Source organism: Microtus oregoni, unplaced genomic scaffold (assembly GCF_018167655.1).
Source record: "Microtus oregoni isolate MIOR12 unplaced genomic scaffold, Mior012 000087F_ref0000451, whole genome shotgun sequence".
NCBI lineage: Eukaryota > Metazoa > Chordata > Mammalia > Rodentia > Cricetidae > Microtus > Microtus oregoni.
In genome coordinates this window covers 748,371-761,124 of record NW_024544554.1, presented here as the reverse complement: position 1 = coordinate 761,124, position 12,754 = coordinate 748,371, and the positions used below count along the sequence as shown (strand labels likewise).

General features: G+C 36.5%; 1 protein-coding gene across 4 annotated transcripts in view; it reads right to left on the bottom strand.

Annotated features, from left to right (window-relative positions):
* LOC121442184 (PTB domain-containing engulfment adapter protein 1) overlaps positions 1-12,754 on the bottom strand; it is a 229,989-nt gene that overhangs the window by 132,663 nt on the left and 84,572 nt on the right. The window lies entirely within an intron of this gene.

The window sequence follows — 12,754 nt, the reverse complement described above, 5'->3', positions numbered from 1 at the left end:
TAATTTAAAATCTGCAACATTGCAAATATAAAGAAAACATGTGGGATACCATACAAGACACTGGGATATGGCTAAGGACTTTCAAATGGAACACAATAGGACATGGCCGAAAACCAGATGGGACCACATGAAAGTAAGTTTCAGGGCAGTAAAGGACACAGTCAGCAGAGCCCACAGACAGCAAAATGCACAGTCAGCAAAGGACACAGTCAGCGGAGCCCACAGACAGCCCATACTGTGGGGGAAAACCTTACCAGCTACACTTCAGACAGCAGGCTTATTTCCAGAACCTGCAGCTTAAAGATTTGCTTCAGTTAAGTAGCAAGGAAATAAAACTTCCAATCAACAATGGGCAAATTATCGAAATAGATAGTTCTAAAAGAAAAAAAAAGGAAGAGAGAGAGAAGAAGAAGAGGAGGAGGAGGAGGAGGAGGGGAGGGGAGGGGAGGGGAGGGGAGGGGAGGGAAGGGAAGGGAAGGGAAGGGAAGGGAAGGGAAGGGAAGGGGAAAGAAAAAACTAAAGTCAATAGGTGACCTGTGTTTTAAAAGGTATTCATTATCTAGCCCGGTGTAGCAACAAACACCTTTAATCCCAAAAGTGGGGAGATAGAGACAAGCAGATATCAGTGAGTTCGAAGCCAGCCTGGTCTACATAGTGAGTGCCAGGACAAAAAGGACTATATAGTGAGATTCAGTCTCTAATAAATAAATAAATATAAAATAAGAGTGATTAATATCTCCGGCCATCCAAGAAATAGAAATTAAAACTACCTTCAGGTATCACCTCATTCTAATCAGAATGCTCTCATCACCATATTTGACGGCAAGTGTTGGAAAGGACGTGAAGAAAAAGGAACCGTTCGTCACTAATGGAAGTTTAAATTAATACATCCATTGTGGAAATCAGTTTGAAGATTTAACAACAACAAGAAGATAATAAAAATAGATCTACTGTATAACCCAGCTACTTCACTCTTGACAATATATGCAGAGAATTCCTTATACTATCACAGAGATGTTTGAACTCTATCTTTATTACTACCTTTATTAACTATAAAAAAGAATGGAAAGAATCTTATTGTCTATGAGCAAATGAATGGATAATATAAGTGTAGATCTGATACGTGTGTGTGTGTGTGTGTGTGTGTGTGTGTGTGTGTATTACGATACTATTCAGCTTTAAAGAAAAATGAGGTTAAGTAATTTTCAGGGAAAGGAATGTGATTAGAATCAATATTATCAAGCAAGGACACACAATCTCAGAAAGAAAGAAAAAACCTGCATGTTTTCTTTTATATTCAGAATTTAGGTTAAATGTGCATGCAGGTACAGTTTGTCATGCAGAAAAGAACAAAAAAGGCCAAAACATTAGGGCATAAAGAATGGCTAAATTTTGGGGGAGACAGAGTCTGATAAAGGCCCAGGACTCACCGCGAAGGCAGACTGGCTGGCCAGAAAACCCAGGGATCCATCTCTATCCCACCCTCCAATTTTCAGCACTAAAACTCTAAGCACCATCACCCCTCAATATGCTTTTTAACATGGGTTTTGGTGTTTAAAACTCAGATCCTTGATAGAACTATCCGTTAGTCCCTAATTTCAAATCTTTTATCAAATAAGGCCATTTTTTAGTTTTTGTTTGGAAGTGAAGGACTGTACATAATCAAACACTTTAACCTTACCTAGGCATGCCCAAATATAGGTGAAAGTGTGTACAGACCCTGGACTTTCTACACATTCCACAACATGGCTGTCTCAGAATTTTCCTTTGATCATTTTCTCTTCTATCAGGCAGAGTCACGCATAAAGAATTAAATTGCCTGGAATTCTACCAGAACTTCCAAGAAGACCTAATACCTATACTCCTTAATATATTTCACAATATAGAAACAGAAGAGGCATTGCCAAATTTCTTTTATGAAGCTACAGTTACTCTGATACCAAAACCGCACAAAGACTCAACCAAGAAAGAGAATTATAGGCCAATCTCACTCATGAACATCGACGCAAAAATCCTCAACAAAATACTGGCAAACCGAATCCAGGAACACATTAGAAAAATTATCCATTATGATCAAGTAGGCTTCATCCCAGAGATGCAGGGCTGGTTCAACATACGAAAATCTATCAATGTAATCCATCATATAAATAAACTGAAAGAAAAAAAACATATGATCACTTCATTAGATGCTGAAAAAGCATTTGACAAAATTCAACATCCCTTTATGATAAAAGTATTGGAGAGATTAGGGATACAAGGGTCATACCTAAATATAATAAAAGAATTAAATTGCCATGAGTGTTAGTAGAAGTAACCAATAGTTGTGTTTATGTGTATTTCACTGTAGAGGGTGCAATCTCTCTCCAAGACTTTTACTTCTGTTTCTTCTGGTTGTCTAGAAAGTTCATAAATAGTAGGGAAGCAATAATAAAACGTAATAAGTAATAAAACGCCTTGCTAGATAGTGGTAAGTAGCAAAGTTGCTAGAGGACAGTCGGCATCTTAACATATATAACATGTGTTACCATCCCATCACAGAACCAGCTGACAACATGTGCTATTCTTCCTTCAGCCTAATAGGGGCTCAGCTCCCTCACACCTTAGCGAATTAGATGCACCAAGCCCATACAGGATTCACCATGATTTGCTTTCCTGTTTATCCCACTCCCGTCACTGTAGAAGGGTATTTAATTCTTTATTTATCCATAATTTATTGCTGCACTACAGTTAACAACAAGAGCCATCAACGGTTAAACTTAAGGTTTTTCCCATGAGACCAAATAAAATAGTTTCCACAGGAACTCATAAAACTGCAAATTATTTTCCATTACTTAATTCAATCGTCTCAAATACATGCCTGACAAAAATTCAGATAGTAGCAGAACACTGCATAGGATAGTTTCTTCTTACTGAAACATAGAATCATTTTTCCAAAATGAGGAAACTCCTCTTTCTAACTCTCTGTCCCTGCCTTTAAAGAAAACACCTTGGCACGCATGTTAGCCACCAATGATAGACAATAGCAAATATTTCATTCCTATTCATATCTACGCTATCTAAATATTTTAAAAGTTTCTCCATGTTACACATAGTCTTCTTTAGAAATCTTATTTATTCACCATTTTAAGAAACTTCTAATATGAAGTTAGGAAGAAAGAAAGCAAAGTATTAGCTTCGCTTACATCAGCAAACCCCATGCTACAACTCACTCTTGGGTGTACTAGGGAAATGATCTCAGGAAACAACAGGTGAGAGAAAAGAGAGACAACGATGACAGTTCTATTATCAGCCGGGACACCACCAGTGACCACACTGCCGTTTTAGGGGGGACATCTGACACACAATGTAGAACACGCCTCCATGTCATCACACCTCAAAATGGCAGTGCTGGGAGGTCTCATACCAACTGTCTTTAGTCACATGCTAAGTACAGGTTCCAGGATCACCAAATCCTTCACATCTCTGCCCAAATCCCTTGGCCCTGTTGCTTCCATGGTCAAACAATGTCCTGGGCAAAGAAAGACAAGAACTGCCTTGAAGAATCTTCAGCTATAAGGTAGGCAGTGAGGCCAGACACCAGACAATGTCTTCTACCAAAGAAGGCAGCCATTTGGAAACATACACCCTGTATTTTCAGCCCACATCTAAGACTTTGAGTAACAAAGAATGTTTGCCTACCCAGTGATGCTGTCCCTAATGACGACCTTGTACCAACTCCTTGTCCACACAAAAGTAAAGGTCACACTACCATATACTTTATTTCCTGTCCTAAATGAAAGTTTGCCGGACACGAAACTGTCAAACACAATATGCAACAACAACAAAAAAAAAAGATAACTAAAAAGCCAGACCACAATTTTCAGAATCACTTACCAGATCCTATTTTATTCTCATATTTGTTTTAGGAAAGAAAATAATGGGATATTTTTAAGGCCAAAGAAATGATTTTTCGAGGTATGTTGTAGAAAAATGCAGATCCAAGAAGGAAAAAAAAAGAGAATTAACCAAAATAATATTATTAACAGGTGTTAAGAAAAACTTCTAGTAAATCTCTATCCAAAAGATAATAACAGTGTCTTTTCTCAAAAGGGTCACTTTGGCTTAACCTTCCCTGAATTTTATTTCCAAGAGCAGCTGACTAAATAAAGCCCAATCTTGTTGCAGAATGTTTTCAAAGCAGAATATTTTATGGAATGTGGCAGAATAAAGAAGAGAATAAAAATACTTGCACCAAAAACAAGAATGAACTTGTGCCTAGTGTTGACATTCACGCAGTGAATTAATATATACTCTGCTTCCATGTCCGATGTGATTAAATTTGTTCATAGAGACAGCATTTTGGATAATCTTGCAAAAAAAAAAATGAGACTAGCTTATATGCTGTTCCTTTGAACATATTTTTATCCTAGAATTTTAAAAATCCTGATTTCCAATTCAAATCGTTCTTACATTTCTAGTTTGAACATAATATATTCAATTTAAGGCTGTCTGCCACCATTTATCACTCATTCTCGAGTACTCTGAAGACAGATAGGAAATTAAGTGAAGGCAATCACTCTTTACACAAACTTTCATACTTTTTAACAGCACTAACTTGAGAAAAACATCATCATACATGGACAGGTTTTCAACTTTTCAACTTAGAGCATGGCTATAGATGTTCTCCGAGCTATAAAACCAAGGTCAAACCCCAAGTAGAGGCAAACAGCATTGCTACTTATCATGACATACAAATCATGTATATGATGTTCATAAAAGGTATTCAACCGCTAAAGAAAGAGAGGCCAAGAAATAGAAAGGGGATGGGACATGAGATGGTTTGAAACAGTAGCTCTTAATCTTCAGAGTGCTGAGACCCTTTAGTGTCTTTATGCTGTGGTGATCCCCCAAAATAAATTTATATTTGTTGCTACTTCATAACTGTAATTTCACTAATGTTGTGAGTAATTACATAAATATCTGATATTTATGATGGTCTTGGGTGGCCCCTGTGAAAGGAGTTGAGAAGAAAGGGAAGGGGGAAATGATGTAAGTATTTATAATCACAAAACTGTAAAACAGTTTTAAAGGTATTCAAATCATTTCATTTGGGCTCAATAATATTTGTATATGAGACACGGTCTTCCTGTGTAATTCAGGATGATAGGAGACTCACAACCTGCTTCGCAAGTACTGGGATTTAGGCATGAAACACTATGACTTTGATTCATCAGTTTAATTTGCAAAATGATTCCTAAACAATCTTAAAACTCAAAGTGTAGAAAAATCTCTAATTTCCTTTTATCATTTCCGTTTTCTCTCTATTTTCTTTTCTGATCTCTTTTCGTTTTCCTGTAACTTAAATACTAGTAAAATCCTCACTGTGGTTGCTGATTAATGCCAGAAACCAAGCACTGTTCATCTGCTTACATTCTCTTTCTACCTGCATCATTTTAACAGGTTCATTTCAAGTTTACTTAATACAACAGATGCTTATGTTTTTTTCCCTTTCCCAGTTTGCATCCTGACTTGCACATCTAATATCCTGACTTCCCTAGTAAGTAATGCAGTGAGTCATCTGCACATGCAGTTTGGACATCAAGGTATCCTTTAAAGGCTTTATCAAATGTTCTCCCCCACAGTCCTCTGGGTACAGACATCATGACTTGGGAAGACTGTTCTATGTGCTTTGGAACATTCTAGTCTTCTCATTTGGGCAGAGATATTGTTTGACACAGTCATAACTGCTAGTGTATTTAGCCAATATTCACTGCATAGCTCCTGATTACCCAATGATTGAGGTAGACAATAAGAGAATGAGCCTACACTCTCTTTTATGAATATAAATCTGTTGCCAGTGTAGCAGGACTGTTAACCAAGGACTGGAGCTACAGAAACAAGCATAGAGAAGATTCAGGAAAACCTTCTAAGAGACGGAACCTATTCACCTTTGGGTAAAAATTCATTGGTGAGAAAGTTCCAAAAGATGGTGTTTAGAAGGTGGTTCCCTAGCAAGGACCTGGGGACACAAAACAACACATCAACCTCAAAACAGACAAATCATGGAGATTTGAAAACAAAATAATTATAAGAGATGACTTTGTATAAAACTTCAGTGATGAGTGAGCCTACATCAAGATGGTTTGTCAAAACCTTGCCATGATTTTTTTTAACAAAACAGGTGACAGCAATAAAATAAAACAGTGTAATTTTACAGTCTGATGTTTGCTTTACGAAAAACATGGAGTCAGTGTTGTTCTGAAGACACATGAAAAAGAGTGAAACAAATTGAAGGTTTCTTGGAAACCTGCATGGATCTGCCAGATGGGAATTTAAAGTGAAATAAACTCAGGACATTTGTAATATACAAAATAGAGAAGATACTTGATATTTACGTCGGAGTAGACGAGATGAAACCAACTCATCCTAGAACTTTCTATTCTGAGAGATAGCAGACAGGACCAAGAGTTTAAATTTCTGTTATCTTTCCATGTAGAGTCTGCCAGAAGTGTCCTTAGCTCTCGGTGTGCTAACAAAAAGGCAATAGAAAACAGTGATAACAAACTTCCCAAATACATAAAAATGTAAATTTGCTGGTTAAAATCAAAATTAATTTACAGTGGACAGTGACCTTTACATGGTCCTCCGGAACTGCCACTGACAGGAATTTTGCCTAATCAAAAGAGAGATGCCTATTGTCGAGGCACCCGATCCTTCCACTGACACCAGTAGGGATCTTGTTCTATGAGTTTCGGCTTTATCTTTTTGAAGACTAAATCATTTATTTTAAAGTCTTTGCTCTTTTCAAGCATTAAACTCTTTCAAATCTCTGACCTCTCAGTTATTAAAAGACTTTACAGCAAATACAGTCTAGATTAAAACTGTGACAATGGGTTTGGGTTAGCTAAAACCCTACATTTTGAGTTAATAAATGACACGTGGTAAAACATATTCATACAAAGTAAAGGAACATATTAATACAACAGGAACTCAAAGACAGAACAAAGTAAAACAGAAAATAATTTAGTACCACCAATATTAGTTGTATGTGTATTACAGTATAAACATTTATATATAGTAGAAAACTTGAAGTTGTAGAAAGTTATTAATAGAAAATAGTTAATATTAAGGTAAACTAAAGCTTGTGATTGCTTTATAAGCCTGAGCAGCTGAGTTCAAATACAGTAGCCTATTAAAAAATATACTTGCTGCTGTGGTACCACCGGTAATCTTAGCTCTTGAAAGAAAGAGATAGTTGGTTCATTTGGGGTGTAGTAACCAGATGATACATCTTAACTCATGCTCCAAGTAAAAGAGAAGACCTGATTTCAAAGGAAGTGAAAGTGTTCCTGAGATGTTACCTCAGGCTATGTTACTGTCTATAGGAGTTCACATGCCTACAGGAGTTTATAGCCCATCCACTGTCTATAGGAGTTTATAGCCCATTACCACACACAGTCACAACATACACAAACACGCACATACACACCAACATAAACAATACTCACACATTCATATACACACACGCATACACATTTAGAAAAGATAAACTAAAAGATTTTCATCTAGACATTATTCAACTGTCTAGGTTTTCTTTTAACACGGGATCTCATACATCCCACACTGCTCTAAAATCGTATAACTGAGCTTCTGATCCTCCTGCATCTGTTTCCTGAGTGCTAGAATTAGTCAAGCACTGCCATGCCTGGTTTAGGCTGTGCTGAAGACGTAGCTCGGGCCTTCCTAACTGTACTCCAAGTGTACACCAGAGGTGTATGCTGGGATGACTGTGATATCATGACTAGGTGGCTTCGCAGATATTTGACACTTCATTTCAAAATTTTCCCCTTGGGCAAGTCATGGCACAGACTCTTCACCCAGAGGATTCTGAGACACAGATATGGCCTAGAGCTTGTGAAGTGTCCTACAACTCTCCAGTCTTCCACATTGCAAGCACAGGGTTACAGTGATGAACAGGTAATCTTCTTATATAAAACAGGATGAGAATTACAGGGTCCAACTTAGAATATCATCAGTATTTCAGAAACATTGGGTGAATGATACCACCAAAGATAATCCCCCTCCAATAATATGACATGATTCTAGATTTATTTATGTATTTTTCATTACATAAGAAAATTGGCTTATAATAAAAATTAACAAATAATACTGCTTGTATTTGTGGGTTTTATTCATGTAATATAATCTTTTAAACATTTTTTTCAACCATCCAAGAGTTTGGTTTTTTTTTTCTCAGATTTTTTTGCTGTAGCCTTAAAACAATGAAGTACATCAGGTGAGCAGTTAGAATTTTGTTTTTGTTTACATTTTATTTAGGTCCTGTTTTCTTCTCTAACAGTAAAACAACTTTTCTTCAAATAAGTATTATATATATATAATATATATAAAGTTATAATCTTTTAGTTATTTTTCAAACAATAAATTTATATTTATTTTAAAATATTAAAAACTGCATATATAAAGGGGAAAAGTAACAAGCAATGAAGCTTAAAAAGGCAGTCCTCCATAGCATCTTCTGAAGTACACAAACATTTATACATACTTATAAACTAAAATTTTAAGCATAAGAAATTAGAATGACTCATTGGCTCTAATTTGTTTCTGCTGAGATCATATTGTTAATTTTACCCAGATGAGCTTTGCCTTTAAAGCATGACTCTGGGAACCATGACGTGCCTTATGGGGTATTCCTATGGGATTGGAGAGACTGATGGAGCCCGGTATTCACATCACACTTCCAATCCCATCCCTCAGATTCCGGGCCTAACTCCACTGCTGTCTGTGCTGAGCAAGTTCCTTACGTTAACACAGGGGTTACAGACCTTTATTTAATAGTGCCTAAAGTGTGTCTGTCTGTTTACAGATTGAACTTTTACGACTTGTTTTTTCTTCTAGTGAGCCCTCCTACAACTCTAGGGCTATCTGTAAAATGCCAAGGTTATACATTTTAGCACCAAGATGTTTAGAAATAGAATCTGATTTTCCCAAAATCATTTCTTGCAGTTTGGTTCCTGTCTTCATTAACTTTTCCCACCTTTCTTCATCTCACATTCCTTCCTTCATCTTATACAATAAAAAGGGGAAAGCTGTAGTATTTTGATACTAAAATACTTCAGTGTGTGATGAAACAAAGTATTTTTTATCACATGCATTCTTCAAATTTAATAACTTTATACAATTACCAAAAGCCACAGAACTGTTTTAATATACTCTAGGATTTACTGAATCAGACCTTCAATCACACAAAAGACAGATGGGATTCAAAGGAAGGAAAACAAGAAATAGCACTTGGAATCTTTTTTTTTTCTTTTCTTTTCTTTGTTTTTTTCGAGGCAGGGTTTCTCTGTGTAACAGTCATAGCTGTTCTAGAACTAGTTCTTGAAGACCAAACTGGCCTCAAACTCACAAAGATCAGCTTACCTCTGCTTCTGCTTCCCAAGTGCTGGGACTAAAGGCATGCACCACCACTGCCCAGCATGCAATTGGATTCTTAATAAAAAGTTAAGCACAATAGCATCAATAACATGGACTACACATTTTTTAATACTTATGTTTTGTTCCTAGACCTATGTAATTAATTTAATCATGGTAACATCCATAAGTATACACATAATTGCTTAATATTATCACAATGATATTCATAAATACATAATTGTTTTAATATTATCATGTTGATATTCATAGGTACATAACTGCTTAAAGTTATCATGAAAATATCCAAAAATACAAAAATTTTTAAAAGGAAATTTCCATCAGCCATAATTCAGTCTTCTAATTTCCCAGAGTGAAAAGGGGAAAAACAGCTAGAGTTTCACTTACCCTTCTTATCAAATTATTTATCTTATCACCATTTTTTTGGATAGCAACTGGTTTATATTCTACAGACATCAATAAAATATGAATACCTTCCATACAACCTATTTAGTAGAAAAGTAAATAAATATACGTCTGTTACCCACATAATTATTATTTTAAAGATGGGGGAACTATTTTATGCATGCATGTGTCCCCAGTATTTACTGCCCCTTTAGCCACACAGCATTTCCATGTGATCATTTTATAATCATGCTTTCAGATCATGTAGCAATTTTACCCTGACAATTTTTGGCTCGGTGCTTCTACAAAATAGTATGCATTTCACTTTTCATTTAATTCTGCATGTGCATTCATTGCACTTTCTTGCTGCCACCACTCCTCTCTGAACAAAGAAAAATTCTGGACATGGCCTCCTGGGTGGCCTCTGCATACCTGCCCTCTTCTTCCTCCCTGGCAACTGCAACTGGACAGTGCCAGAACAATGATCTATTCGTGGCGACTCATTCCTGAATGGAAATGTGTACTAAATTAAAGATAATAAAATGATTACACTTCCCTACAGCTAGAAAGAGACAATCTCTGTCCACTTGAGTTGATTAACTGGAAGGCTAACACCCCAGAGGCTATTTTGACTTCCAGTTACTTGTCTTGAAATGTATTTGTCTTAGTCACCAGTCTCTTATAAAAGAAAACATCTAATTGGAGACTTGCTGACAGTTTCAGAGGTTCAGTACATCATCATATGGCAGAGAGAATGGCAGTGTGCAGCCATGTGGTGAAGGAGAGAGAGAGAGAGAGAGAGAGAGAGAGAGATATGCTGGACTTGGCATGGGCTTTTGAAACCTCAAAACCCACCCACAATGCCATGCTTTCTCCAACAAGGACACACCTTCTAATCCCTTCAAATAGTTCCAATCCCCCAGGGGGTTTAATCATTCAAATATACGAGCCTATAGGGGGCCGTTCTCATTCAAACCACAACACCATCCAACTTGGCAGAAAATTAGAGCTGTGGGAGGAAGTGAGTAGTGCGCTGGAGTGACTAGAATCAGCCATTTGGGAAGCTCTGCTCTAGAACCCGTGGCTATGGTAACCAAAGCCTAATTGGTTTTGTCTAAATCCAATTTTAGTTGTTTTTCTCTTAAGTACAATCACATCATTATGCTGAAATGTGTGTTGCTGAGTGATGTATATGTGTCACTGAAGGTTGCATGAGGTATTGTTTATTTTCTTGTTGCTAGGATAAAATACCATAACCAAAAGTAATGAAAGGGAAAAGGAACTTATTTTGGCTTCTGATGCCAGGAGTTTTGATAGCCATAATGTAGGAGAAAGCATGGTTTTCAGCTGGAGGTAGAAAGCTGACCAATTTCATCCTGATACCCTCACAGAAAGCAGAAGCGAAATAGGATGTGGGGTGATATAATAAACCTTCAAAGTCCATCCTTGGTGATCTAGTTTCTCCAGCAAGGCCTCATCTTCCAAAGCTTCCATAACCTCTCCAAACAGCACCAATTGCGAACAAAAGAGTTTAAACAAATGAGCCTATGGTAGGAATTTCCCATTTAAGCCAACATGTGTAGATTGCCTTTAATTAATTAACCGTTATGAATATATTGGGCCAAAATGATTTATTGGTATGTTGAGGGGAATAAAAGATTTCTAGAAAACCGTTATTCACCTACTCTTGGTTTTCTGAAGATATTTGTTGCTGTTGGAGGATTGATTTACAAACACCGTATTTTTTGTCACATTGAGAGAATTTGCCAACACTAAACATTTTGTTTTTTTAAGATGTAATAGTCTTTCACCAAACTTAGGTTGGGAATATACACTATTAATTAATTCTTCGTTTCTGTTTAAGAGAGCAGGGAGATTAATTTTATAACAGGTAAATTAACATCTTTAGGAGACATTTGAGCAACTACATAAACTGAATATACAATATATAGTATTTTGTATTTTAAAATTCATCCAGAAAATTGGGACTCGAGAGATGGTTCAGCAGTCAAGAGCACTGGCTGTTCTTCCAGAGAACATGAGTTCTATTCTTGGCACCCAAGTCTAGCAGCTCATAACCTTCTGTAACTTCAATTGCAAGGGATCTGATGTCTTTTTCTGACTTCTATAGGCACCAGAATACAAAAACAGAAACAAACATACATATATCAACATAAATAAAAATAAGCCTTAATGTTTTTATATCCAATAAGTAGTATCTGTGTTTTTGTTTTTATTACAATGGCAACCACAGGTTTACAGGTAGTGGCACTATTAGGAGGTGTGGCCTTGTTGGAGGAAGTGTGTCATTAGGGGTGGGTTTTAAGGTTTTAGAATCTCAAGTCAGGTCCAGAGGCTGACTCTCTTCTTGCTTCCTGCTGATGTAGATACAGAATCTCAGCTCCTTCTCCAGCACAAAGTCTGCCTGTGAACTACCATGCCCCCAACCATGACAATAATAAACTAAACCTCTGAAACTGTATACCAGCCCCAGTTAAATATTTTCCTTAATAAGAGTTACCATGATAATGGAGTCTCTTCACAGCAATAGAAACCCTAAGACAGTGTCTTTCTGTTACTGACAAATTTATGGTATTTTACAATGAAAATATCATATTGTAAGCTAGATAGAAATGTTCTGATCTTTTTGACTCTGAAATATACTTTCTTATATCTTTGAGGCATTGTAAAAAAGACCATGGTTAAAAGAAAACCTTTTTGTTCTACTAATGGATCATGGAATTATGTAGAGCAGCAAGCACATGCTTTGACCTGACCTCTACTACAGATTTGATTCTACCTAAATAATAGCTGAGTGACCTACTAAAAATAAAAACCTTAATTATCAGAACTAAAAGCAAAAACCCAACTTTGTTTCATATGAAACTTATGGCTATCAGAAATACCTGGGTATATAATTTTCAAAGCTGGATCCCTG